Genomic DNA, 11,978 nt, shown 5'->3' with positions numbered 1-11,978 from the left:
GGAGCCTGGGAGCAGCGCGCGGCGGCAGCGGCTCGGGCTCGGCTCGGCTCGGGCTCCAGCGCGCCTAGTGTTGCCGGCGGCCGCCGAGGCTCCACCGCCAGGGGGAGAAGCCGGGGCGGGCGCAGGGGAGGCGGGCCGGGCCCTCGCCTCGCCGCCCCGCCGCCCCGCGGGCCAGCCTGCGTTGCACCAGCTCCGAATCGGCGGCGACGCAGAGTCCACGGAGCCCCAGGGCGCAGCGTGCGGGGCGGAGGAGCGCGGCTGGATGCGCGCCGCGGGTGGCTGCGGGCTCCCGCGGGGGGCGCCCGGCCGCTCCCGTGCGCCTCCAGACTGCGGGCGCGGCGACCGCAGAGCCCAGAGCAGCTCCCGCCGGCCCCTTCCCCCTCCCGCCCCCGCCCCCGCCCCCTCCTCCCCCCCTTAACATCTCCTCCCTCCCCCCTTCCCTTCCTTCCCTCGGCCCCGCGCGCTCGCTAGCTCGCTCCTCGCCTCGCTCTCCCCTTTAAACGCCCACTTCGGATGGGGAAAGAAGACAACTTGAAGTCAAGTTGCAATTAACTTCCGCGGCAGCCGCAGCTCCGGCGGCGGCGGCACCAGAGGCAGAAGCCGCCGCCTCGGAAGTCCGACGCCTGTGCGCCTGCCCGGGGAGCCGTTCCTGGTCTCCGGCCGCACTCGACAGCCACCGCCACCCCCAGCGCCCATGCCTGAGTGAGTTCTGCTCCTTTGCCTCTCTTTTTTTCTCCCTACTCTTGCTCTTTTATCTCTGTCTCTTTTTTCCGGGATCGATCCAAACTTCTTTGTAGCACCCACTCATGGCGCCCCTGGTTGGGGCGGCTCGGCTCCCCTCTCGTGGGCGCTGGCGGCAGGGGTCTGTCGAGCCCCTTCTCTCGCTCGCGCTGCCGGATCCAGGGGTGGGCCGGCAGAGTGAGGGAGAGCACGCGGGATGGGGGACTCGAAGATGCCATTCGTCCTCTCTCAGGGTGTGGGCACGCTAACACACCTGCCCGACAGACCCTGGCTGAACAAACTCCTTCAGGTCATCAGCATGACCCCTTTGGGATGAGAAAGGGGAGTAGGAAAGACCAAAGGAAGCCTACGGAGGAAGGGAGAGCCTCTCTGTGCCCCTCCAAGCCGGGCTGGCAGAAAGGTGCCCCGAGGAGGACGCTGGGGAGTGGAAACGCTCCCCCGCCGGATCGCCCGTAAGCTCAGCATCCTTCCCCGGTCCATCTCCGCCTTCCTCCGCCCCCCGCCCGCGCGGTGGTTGGGAGCGGCGGCGGACAGGGACCTGAGAAGTTTGTGGCAACTTCTCCTTCCCGGGAACCACTCGGGCGCCCGGGCGCTCAAGTTGGAGCCGGGAGTTTGAAAGCCACGACACTCCGCGTTTCCAGTCCCCGCTGGCCGTAGTGAGACCGGTCCTGTAAAGACTCCGGGAGTGAATGTGGGTTTGGAGATGGGCTGGAGGAAGGGAGAGGTGCTGCCTTCTTGCAGGAACGGAGACATCACTGAGCAGCCACGGGGTCTCCCTCCCGCCGTCCCGACCCGAGCGTGGCGGCTTTCTCCGTGCGCCCCACTGCCGAGGCTCCCGGGGCGGCGGAACGTGGGTTTGGGCAACCACCGAGAGAGGAACGATGCAGGCAGGTGGCAGGTCCAGGAGTGACACGCGCATACCGGGGCAATTCACAGAGCAGGATTGGATGACTCCAGAATGCCAAGAAGGACTTAGGGCTCTTGCTGGAGGTTTTGGCATGGACCTCCACTAGGGCATTGCAAATTTCACTTACAAGTGTCAACCACAGGGTCCCTTCCCAAGGTGCCCTCGCTGGCAACTTTGACCTCTGGGCCCTTCCTCGGTGAACTTTCTCAGTGGCATTCCACAAACGGTATAACACTTGGACTTCACATGGTTGTAAAAGGGAAAACAGAAAGACGTCCTGTTTTCAGGCCAGAACCTGGGGTTCCATGCTTGCATCCTAGGAGGCCAGGCCACCTGACTTTCCCTAGAGGACAGAGTAGGGGGTGAGAAGGAGTAAAACTACACTGCTTAGTGCCAGGTTTTGTTCGAAGCAGTTCCTGAAATCTACAGGGTTTGTGCTGCTGACCCAGTAACTCATCCCGCTGAAACTTTATTGAAATTTACACTCTGTCTAAAGTGGATTTTTCTGAGATATCAGGAATGCAAGATTTATTATATAGTCAAATGTGGCTGCAACACCTCCCCCCCCCCTCCACTTTAAGACTGGAGAAAACCAAGGTTGAGGTGTTTGCTCTACGAACCTTTAATCTGCTATGTGGTACTGGTGCTATGATTTAGCAGCAGTTCTTTATTTCTATTGCATATTATTTTAGTAGAACAGTAGTACATTCATATACTGGCTGCTCCAGTCTGCTGGCAAACATTAGCATTCAAGCTTACATTTTTGACAAATGTGCAGACAGGAATAGCATGAATAGGCATCTTAAATATTAACAACCTAAGCATCTGTTGTGAAACAGATTTAATATATTTACTCTGTTTTTCTCACATTGTTAGAAAAGGTTATAATAAGTGCATAATTTCAACTTTAGTTTGCAGAAGTAACTGGCTGCATCTTTCACTACCTCTCCAAGTGTTTAACACAATCACCAGACATAAATACTTTAATTAACTTGGTTAGGCACATTATTAAATAGACTTTAAACAATGTGCATACTATGTAACAGTAGCAAAATATGTATCGTATTTCTGCATATTTAAATGACTATGCATTTTATAAATATACCAGGCATGTTTATTCTTCATCTCCATTTGACACTTATTACTTCATGTTTTTTTCTAATGGAAACAATATTTTAAATGTAGAGTTGTTCAGTCATATGCAATACATAATATGTAAACAGTAGCTATAAAATTCAAAGCACTGTTAAATTTGAGCATGGCTACATGTTACAAGATCGTACAAGAGAAATAAAAATCACTGCTCAATTTTGTATTCCTTTCTGAATAATGAATACAAATGATGTATAATAAAGAACAAATAGGGATTTCCCTCCTAAAGTACTAGTGCCTTAAAATGTGTGGGGGTTAGGAGGGATGGAAAGGAGGGGGAAGATAAAGAAAACCTAAAGAACGTCCCAAAGTCTGAATAGTTATTTCCAGAATCAATGCATTCCTCATTTTCCCACAAGCTGAAATATGTAATAAATAATAGTTCTTTGTATGTAAAAGTATTCAAAAGGAATGCCTTTTGTTTAGTTGTTTTAATAAATTAATATATTCTTTGGTTGATAATCTACAAAAGTGGGTCTTTTGTTTCTCAGCATCTTAAACAAGAACCACCACAAAATGAATATTGGCTTATTTCTGCAAATAAATCTGTTGCCAGCTATGTGAACCTGCGACTTAATAAGATATGATATGCTGAGTGATGGTTAAGAAAGCTACATTACGTTGGCAAAGATGGCAATACCTGGAGGAGGTTTTGAATTATTTTTTCAGGTGACAGGTTGTGGATTGTAAATTAGGCCTAAAAGGTCAGGTGACAGGCACCTGTTCCTCATTATTGTAAAAATCTTCTGGTTACAAACTCTATTAAGCTAAAGACAACATGGATATACAGTAGGGACTCTATAAAGCACTCTGGTGGTTTGTCATCTGCTCTGTAAATTTCCAAAAGGGCCATACATAGATATGCCCTGTACACAAACACATCATTTCTTTCAAGATGTGTTATCTTGGATGACTCTTATTAGTACTTGGGATTGGTGAAGTATGTAAAATAAATACATGTCACTGAATCAATCTTCAGACCATATCTAGACATGTTGTAGTCCAATGCAAAAATATTTTTAAACCCTTCTTTTCTCTTTACAATCCATTGATTATCAGAATTTGTTCATGTTTTAAAGAACAGCCTCCCCAAATTGCCTTGTATACTTTTTAGATCAGATGTGTCCCCATTTTAAATGATGCCATGAAATATTTTGCTCAGTACTTGTATGTAAGGAGAAAATTAGTTGCTATATACTGTCATAGCGTTGTGGCATATAGAAAATGGGAAGAAAACCACATTTTATATGAATGCTGTTAGGAAGGGCATCGTCACTTGATCCTCAAGCTTGCCACTTCTCTCAGCAGAGCTCAGTAATGTTTCTGTTAGAATTAAAGAGTATGATTTGATTTTCATGAATGGCTTACCTTTAGATATTTCAGGGAGCAGAACAAGCATACATATTGGATGGAGCTAAGTAGCACAAGGTGACAACAAAAGTAAAGGTGCCAGTTGCTTTTAACTAGCCAAGGAGGAGGATTTTGAGTAAATTCTGTAACTCAGATTATTACATTCTATATTTAAATTTGTTCTTTTCTCTCTTTTTTGGTTTTGTACAGTTATTGCTTATTCTGTTAAGTGTCTGGCTTTAGCATTTGTGGTCAGGTTACAGAGCAGTCATTACTCTTGCTTTTCAAATTGATTTGGTTTTCAAACTCCAAAAGTCTGGGATGATTTTAACAAATTGGTTTACATTTTGACAGAACAGAGTTAAGTTAATTAATAGATCAGGCACGAAAAATCCTCCACGGTAGGGTGTATTTTCTGGTAAAATGAAAGTTATGTTTCAGCATGATGAGCATCAGGCTTCAGTAATCTGTTCCTCGTGTGGAATGAACACTTCCTACTTCGAGCTAGCAGGCACCTACTGTTTATTTACGCTGCATTAAACTGACAGCTCAGCAATCAGAGGAAAAATATTACTTACCTTCCTGAAGTAAGTACCAGTTTATAGGTTAGTGCACGTATTTATATTCCTGTCACCACTAAATAACGGCTCTGTCTCCATTTTAATATCTACCTGTGCTACAATCCAGGGCTTCAGACTCTTCCTGGTTGGGGGTAGGGGTCGAAAGCAGGTTTTCTTATCATTTCCCAGTGACAAAACCTTAAAGAAAAGTAATTTCATCTCTGTCGTGTGAGAACCAGCTGGAAGAAATGTTACTTTACATACCTCAACTATAACATCAAAACCCCCAAAGAATCTGCATGCCACTTGGAATAGTAATCTGTTAGAGCAACCTCAGGACAAATACGTTCAAACACATTCAAGTGTGTGTTTTCTAAATTGACTTTCTACCAAGTTCCAAATAGGTTACTTAAACACTTTGATTACTTAGATAATAACTTTGATAAAGTGTCTTCCCTTCCAAGTCTAAAATGAAATGTTTCAGTTTTTACTGGAAATCTTCAAATATAAGTGCAAAGTAGGGCTCATTGATTGCTCGGTACTGTTGGCTTCCCTCTGAAAATATTCTTGCCTCCTTGCTTGTTACTCTATCAACCTTAAGATATGGGTGATTTCAGCTTTCTTGTAATACTAAATGAACTGGTTGTTTTTCTTTTACAATTAAAATCCCTTCTCTTTCAAACTCCTGGAAACATCAAAACACTGCTAAAGTTGAATTCTAAAACTTATGGTTAACTTGAGAAAATTCTTATTTTCACTTACATTCTATAAGTCCCTCTTATACTCATCGTCTACACACAATTGTCAACCTCTAATCACATATTTCATTGACATTAGAGCAGAATGTGGTCTTAATACAGCATATAAATCAAATTTGTTACACAAGGCTCCTCTGCTTCCCTATACCAAAGAAAGAGTGTCTACTATGGTAATTTATATATAGTTCCTAAGTGCTGTTCTCAATGGTAAGTCTATTTAAACTTGATGTCTTCATAGAGTGTGATCAGCACATTAACACACATTATTTAATACTTTTGAACTTATGCCAATCGTACCTTTTGCTGTTTATTTCTTTTAAAGTCTTTTTAAGATCAGATATTTCATTTCAGAGTAAATAGATACAGATTGTGTGTCTATGTATTCAGGGTGAGATTTAGTAGCATAGCATTTCTCCAGCATATTGGCCTATTTTTTATTCTTTCAAATTATTCTTTATCACTTCCACTGATGTTGCTGTCTGAGGCTTGGTTTGTAATAGAAATTCTAATCATCTCTTTCAATGGACTTTCAAACATATAGTTCAGTTTAGGCTGTGATCTAGTTTAGTCATGCGAGATGGAAATGAGTTAGCTGGTACCCTGGCATTTATGTCCCTTGATTCTCCTGAAATTTCAGTCCTGTTATTTGACATTGGGTTGTGAAGTGTCTTGTAACCAAAAATGAAGACGTGGTTCAGTTTCCAGTGGTGGAGGAAAGATCTTTGCTGGATAAGACATTGAACTGTGCAGTATTTTATGATGCTCGCCACTCCTTTTAGAACCTGCCTGCGATTGCACACATTTTGAGTACCTCGGGCTGCAGGTCCCCCACATGAAGCTGAAATGCTTGCAGAAGCAGCGGATGTCAGACTGCACCTGGTTGTGCCTTTACAAGAATATCTGTGGATCCTCATTGTCTGACCCCCCTGTGCTGTACCCCTCCCCCCCAGGTGTGCAGGAAGTGGAGGGCGTTGTGCAGGGTGAAGTGGGTGGACTCTACCCAGAGCTATGACCTGATTTGTGACGCACCCTCAGAACTGCAGTAATGGTCCAGCTGCTTCACAGGCAACTGGTAACCACCTCACTTGGGGATGCTTCTGACTTGCTAGCACTGCCAGAGAGAACTTCCCTCACTGTCACCTCATCAAAGGCTACTTTTTGATAGCTCTCTTGTAGGGCTAGATTCAGAGAGCAGCTTCTGATATTTGGAGGGTAAGTGCCAGAAACGTTCCTATCCATTCCATGTGGAGAAGCAGGGCTACAGCCACAGGGAGGGACCGGCATTGAGTGTCCGGGGGGAGGTCTCTGTGTTGGGATGTTGCTTTTTCTCAGCTAGAGATGATTTGAGACCAGATACCAACACAAATTTTTCAGTGGGCTTTCTTTTTTTTGGGGGGGAGGGGGGTGTAAAATAGGGTAGGAAGCTCCCACGGGAAGTTGCTAGACGATCTTTCCTTGAGATATTTAAAGAAAAGGGAATTCTTGAGATGCAGTTTTCCAGGAAGCCAGGCATATAGTAAACTTGATTGCTAGATGTTCCTTTCTAGTCTTACTCAATGGTTTCTGTAATGCTGTTAAGAGCATGTAAATGAGAATTTGGCCTTTTACCGTTTATAATGTTAAGGACTTTAAGGTAAAAGAGGTTTTATGTTATAAATATTTTATTGTAATAATTATTATAAATAAAATAGAACCCAGTGTACACAGATATCCTTTGAAATGGAGATAGTCTTGAATATAGCAAATCCATAATTAGCTGTTTGATGTTGAATGCAATTAAGTTGTCTTGTTCCAGTGAACTAGACAATGGAAATCATTGGGAATTAACAACACGGCTATGTGATTCTTGATAAAGCTAACCTTTCTTTCCCCATTCAAGTATTTTATCAGTGAATGAGGGGCTAAACTAAAATGCTTACACTTGTAAGTTTTAAAAGGATATACGGAATTGGTAAAAGAATCCTAGTGTTTCCCATTGTGTCTGTACCCATTGAAATGATGCCTAGGTATCGTATTTAATGTTAGACAGATTTCTCCAGACTATGGGAGGAAATAACAATATTTTAATCGCTGTGCTATATAAAACAAATCTTAGAGGTGGGCTCATTTGGGAGGCTGAAAAAGACTCAAAAACAATTTAGAACATTATCTTAAAAGTCAAAAAATGACAGCCTTACTTTGTATGCAGTCATTGTATTTTAATAATACTGTACGCTTATTAGTGTTATTAGAGCAGTAGACAGTTAATTACAGCCTTTTCTGAGACATGTTAACTCTATATTAACAGCCATGTAAAAAAAAAAAAAAAAGAAAGAAAGAATGATGTATATGCTTACCTACAAGCTGCTGCTTGCTAGACTCTTCAAAATATTCTTTTAGAATGTATGCAGTCACATTTTGGTCCAGAATCATCAAAATGGTTTCTACTAAAATAACTGAATTTTAGAACTTTACACTGGGATACAAAATTTTCTCCCTGCTTTTTTTTTTTTTTTTTCTTTCCTTGTAATGGGTATTGGTTTAATCCCTTTTGCCAGTAGCAGAAATTGCTGTCCCTCAGCTGTTTTTACCTTTCCCACATTATATTTTGAGATGCCCACATTTTCTTGTTTTCTGATGACTTTGGCCAGCCCACACCATGAAGAGCTTATGGAGTTGATAGAGTCCCTCTTGATACCTGTATTTTGTGGAATCGTTTTAGTCACTGTTCCTTGATCCAAGTTACGTTTCCTTAAAATGCTCCAAAACCTGATACTTAAGATACATGTGAGCAGTTGATCACAACAGTAGTTCTAAGACTATTTTATTTTCCAGATTTCAAACCTGGGTTTTTGCTTTGGCTTTTGGCATGGCAGAACGATGGGGGACTGACTACCCAGAGGAGTTTGAAGCGGGACCTCGCCTTACTTAGACGATTGCATCAAATTGGTTAACTCTGTGAATTCCCTTGGTTAATGTGGACATGTAGACCCTGTAGCCATGTACTATAGCCCTTAACATTGCACTAGTATGCCCACCTTGTTAGGTGCTGCTTATATTTACTTCAGTAAGACATTAAACTACAAAAAAGAAATTCACTGTAAGGTGCATATCTCTGTTACATAAAATAGGAAGAAGTTCACAGTTAGTATTCTGTGCCTTGCATAGTGAGCACTCATTAAAGATTTGCGAAATTAATAATAAAACAGCGAATTTAGCTTGCGCTGCAATAATGATTTAATGCGGGGGGAGGGGGGAGACCTTTCTCTCTCATTTTCTGTTTTTACTGGGGTTATCTGAACACTTAATCTGCACATGTCCGGCTTTCTGAATAATTGAATGTTTTTCTTCTTTAACTATGTGCTCTGTCATTTTTTTTTTTTTTTTTTGACAGTAGCACTGGGGTCTGTTTCATCCTCATTGTCTGACCTCAAGGATTAGGTGAAGTATCTCTGTTCAGGTCTGTGGTCCCTTGGTGTTTGGTTGTGGTAGCAAACTGTATTAGAGTCAACACAGAGCACGCCCCTAGGTTTGTACAGTTAGGCCACCATGATCTTTCTGATATTCTGGGACCAAAAATACTATTTACCAGTGGCCCACGGCTTGTGGACCTCTCCCTATTCTTTCCTACAATAATGATTTTGTTAGGGTCCCATTGCAAAAACATGAGCCATGGTTACTGCATACAAATACATTTTTCATTTTATCTCTATGTCTTTTAAATGTTTTAAGATTTAGGGTATTTATATTAATGAAGATTTCACTCTATTCCTTTAAATTAATACTAGAATTCCAATGGGGTTGTATTAGCTGCATTTAAAACATTCTGAAAAGTTCTGGGCATTCTAAGAAAGTTATCTAAAAAAAAACCCAAAACACTTCCTCTTTAAATTTATTTTCTTTTAAAAACATGTGTGGGGTCCTAACCGGTTTTGCTCAGTGGATAGAGCGTCTGCCTGCGGACTCAAGGGTCCCAGGTTCGATTCCAGTCAAGGGCATGTACCTTGGTTGCCGGCACATACCCAGTAGGGAGTGTGCAGGAGGCAGCTGATCAATGTTTCTCTCTCATCGATGTTTCTAACTCTCTCTCTCCCTTCCTCTCTGTAAAAAATCAATAAAATATATTTAAAAAAACAAACATGTGTGGGGCTATTTTGCAAGACAGTCCTATTTAGTTCCAGAAAGGAAAGTATTTGTAAGTGGTACACTGCTGTGTGACCTATTCCATTATCATGCACATTCTGTCTCTTTAAAAACAGTCTCCTCTATTTGCCCTATTAATTGTTGATATGTTGCCATCCACGAGACAAAAATTAGAGCTGTAATTAAATAATCATGTGATGCTCCTTAGTGCCAGTGAGAGCAAACTCATTTTTCCAGGCCCTGATGGTCACTGATTATTGTATTACTACTGGCTTGCCTTATTTTTTTCTTCATGATTCTCTATCTGTAGATTACCTCACTGCTGTCATTCTTTTCAAAATTAAAGAAAGTAGAGAACATTCAGCCAGTTAATTGGCTAGACGTCCTCAGAGATGTAAGGTAGCCATACCTTTTTTTGCTTTTGGTCACCTGGTAGGTTCTTTAGGGAGGCTACATCAGTTGTGTGGTTGCCTGCCATTTAATTTACACTGGTGTTTTGGCTGGGATGGAGGCATATGGGGAATGCCAGGAGAATTACAAAAGGAGCTGGGTATTAAAATTCAGAAATGATTAAAATTGAAATAAAAGGATGCTGCTTCTTTGCCAGTACTCTGGCAGTCATAATGACACATAGAGATTAGTTTCCACCTTCATCTTTTCCTTCTTTCTCATTTCCTCTTGTTTATTGTTGACACATTTTCCTTATGTCTGCCTCCCGTCTCTGTATCCTTTTGCACCATTATACATTCCTACTTCTCTCTCTTTCCTTAAGCAGGGAGAAGCCTACTTAACCTTATTATAACAATAACAGAATAGGTTATTAATATTTAATATGCACATGATTAAAATTTCTCTCCCTTAAACATAGGTCAGCTGTATTATTATTAACCAGCATGTAATTTTTCATTTAAAATATTCTTATTCTGCCCTTGCTGTTTCGGAAATGTGGTCTACTTGAGTAGTGATTTAATACCTAATGTTTGGAAAACTGTGGTGGGCTAGTGAGAAAAGAACTTACCAGTCATGGATAATCAATTATGCATGAATTCAAATGTAACAGATGGAATCTGGTGAGTTAAAGTTTCTCTTTGCCTTAATGGTGTGTTTTTTTTATTTGTTTGTTTGACACCTGTCTCCTATATAGATAAACATCTCATGTAGCAAGTGAGAAATTTTCTTATATATTTATATTCTCTTTAAAGTGAACTTGATTTTTTTAAATTAAAGGGCAATAATTTTTTTATGTGGCCTTAAAGATGATCAGATTATTTTCCATCACTTCATAGATACAGAACCTGATCCTTTTTGACCTGTGAAGGTTCACTCAGCTAGCTAGTAGAGGAAGAAGCAAGCCCCAGTCCAGGCTCTCTGCCTTCTTTCCACTACTTTTCCCACTGTCATTTATCCTCTTTTGTGGGAGTTGCTTAATAATAGAGGTGCTACACTAACTCTGGGTCTTAAAGAATTTCTAATGAAGACTGTGGTAGACTAGTTTCAAATTGTGTAATCTTCTGTCTTATCACATGCGGATAGTACCTATGAACATATATCATTTTATGTTGAATGAATGTTATATCCACATTTATTCATACTTGGATATTGGCCAAACAATTGAATTTCCCAAATCTATAGAGAATGCCCCAACATTTGCTTTATATCCTAACCTGCCGCACATGCCTTTACACTTGCAATGTTGTAAATTTTTAGTGACAAAACCCCTTTGTGCAAAGCAAACTAATATTTGAAGCCTAGTTATCTTCATGGAGATACAAATTTAATTTTAATTAAGTATAGTGTGAATATATAGTGTTTTTCTCAGTTGTAGAAATAATACAATGATAGGTATTGTCCATCTTTAAAGCAATACAGTCATAAAATAATTTCAAGCTGGTCCCCATCAAGATTTTTTCATAAATATGCTGTTTGTTTCTCTCAAGTAGTATTCATGTGTATATATTTTTAAAATACAAATGAAAATAGTCTTTACAGAATAAAAATAAATGATTAAAAAATAGCCTCAAGGCTCACTTGTTCTGTTTTTATAGTTATACAGAAGCATTATTTATCAACTTTTTGCTTCATATCAGCTGGAAATTTGCATATGTATTTATAGTTCATGATAGTTACTTAATGAATTAAATCCCACAATAAACACACTAATAGACACCTGAAAAATAGGTAACTTGATCTGTCTAGCTACAGCTATACTGTGAAACTATTTTTGTAGTATTTTATTTATGCTTTTATACATAATAAATATATAATTTTAGTTTGGCTTTCCTATGTATTAATGTTGCTTAATCATGCATCAAAAATATATGTGTAGGTATGAACTTCCATAAGATATAATTTACATATGAATTTCCAATAACATTAAAAACTTCTTCA

At 41.0% G+C, this 11,978-nt stretch overlaps 1 protein-coding gene across 1 annotated transcript in view; it reads left to right on the top strand.

Moving 5' to 3' along the window:
- The first annotated feature begins 202 nt into the window (after positions 1–202).
- Positions 203–11,978, top strand: part of SATB1 (SATB homeobox 1) — a 100,891-nt gene continuing 89,115 nt past the window's right edge. Inside the window, exon 1 of the mRNA XM_080676299.1 lies at positions 203–702. The gene's annotated coding sequence lies outside the window, so the exon portion shown is untranslated. The remainder of the gene's footprint in view (positions 703–11,978) is intronic.

This window comes from Plecotus auritus (assembly GCF_963455305.1).
Source record: "Plecotus auritus genome assembly, chromosome: 6".
In the NCBI taxonomy this organism is placed as follows: domain Eukaryota; kingdom Metazoa; phylum Chordata; class Mammalia; order Chiroptera; family Vespertilionidae; genus Plecotus; species Plecotus auritus.
Note: the sequence above shows the minus strand (reverse complement) of the source record. Positions and strands in the feature narration are given on the sequence as shown.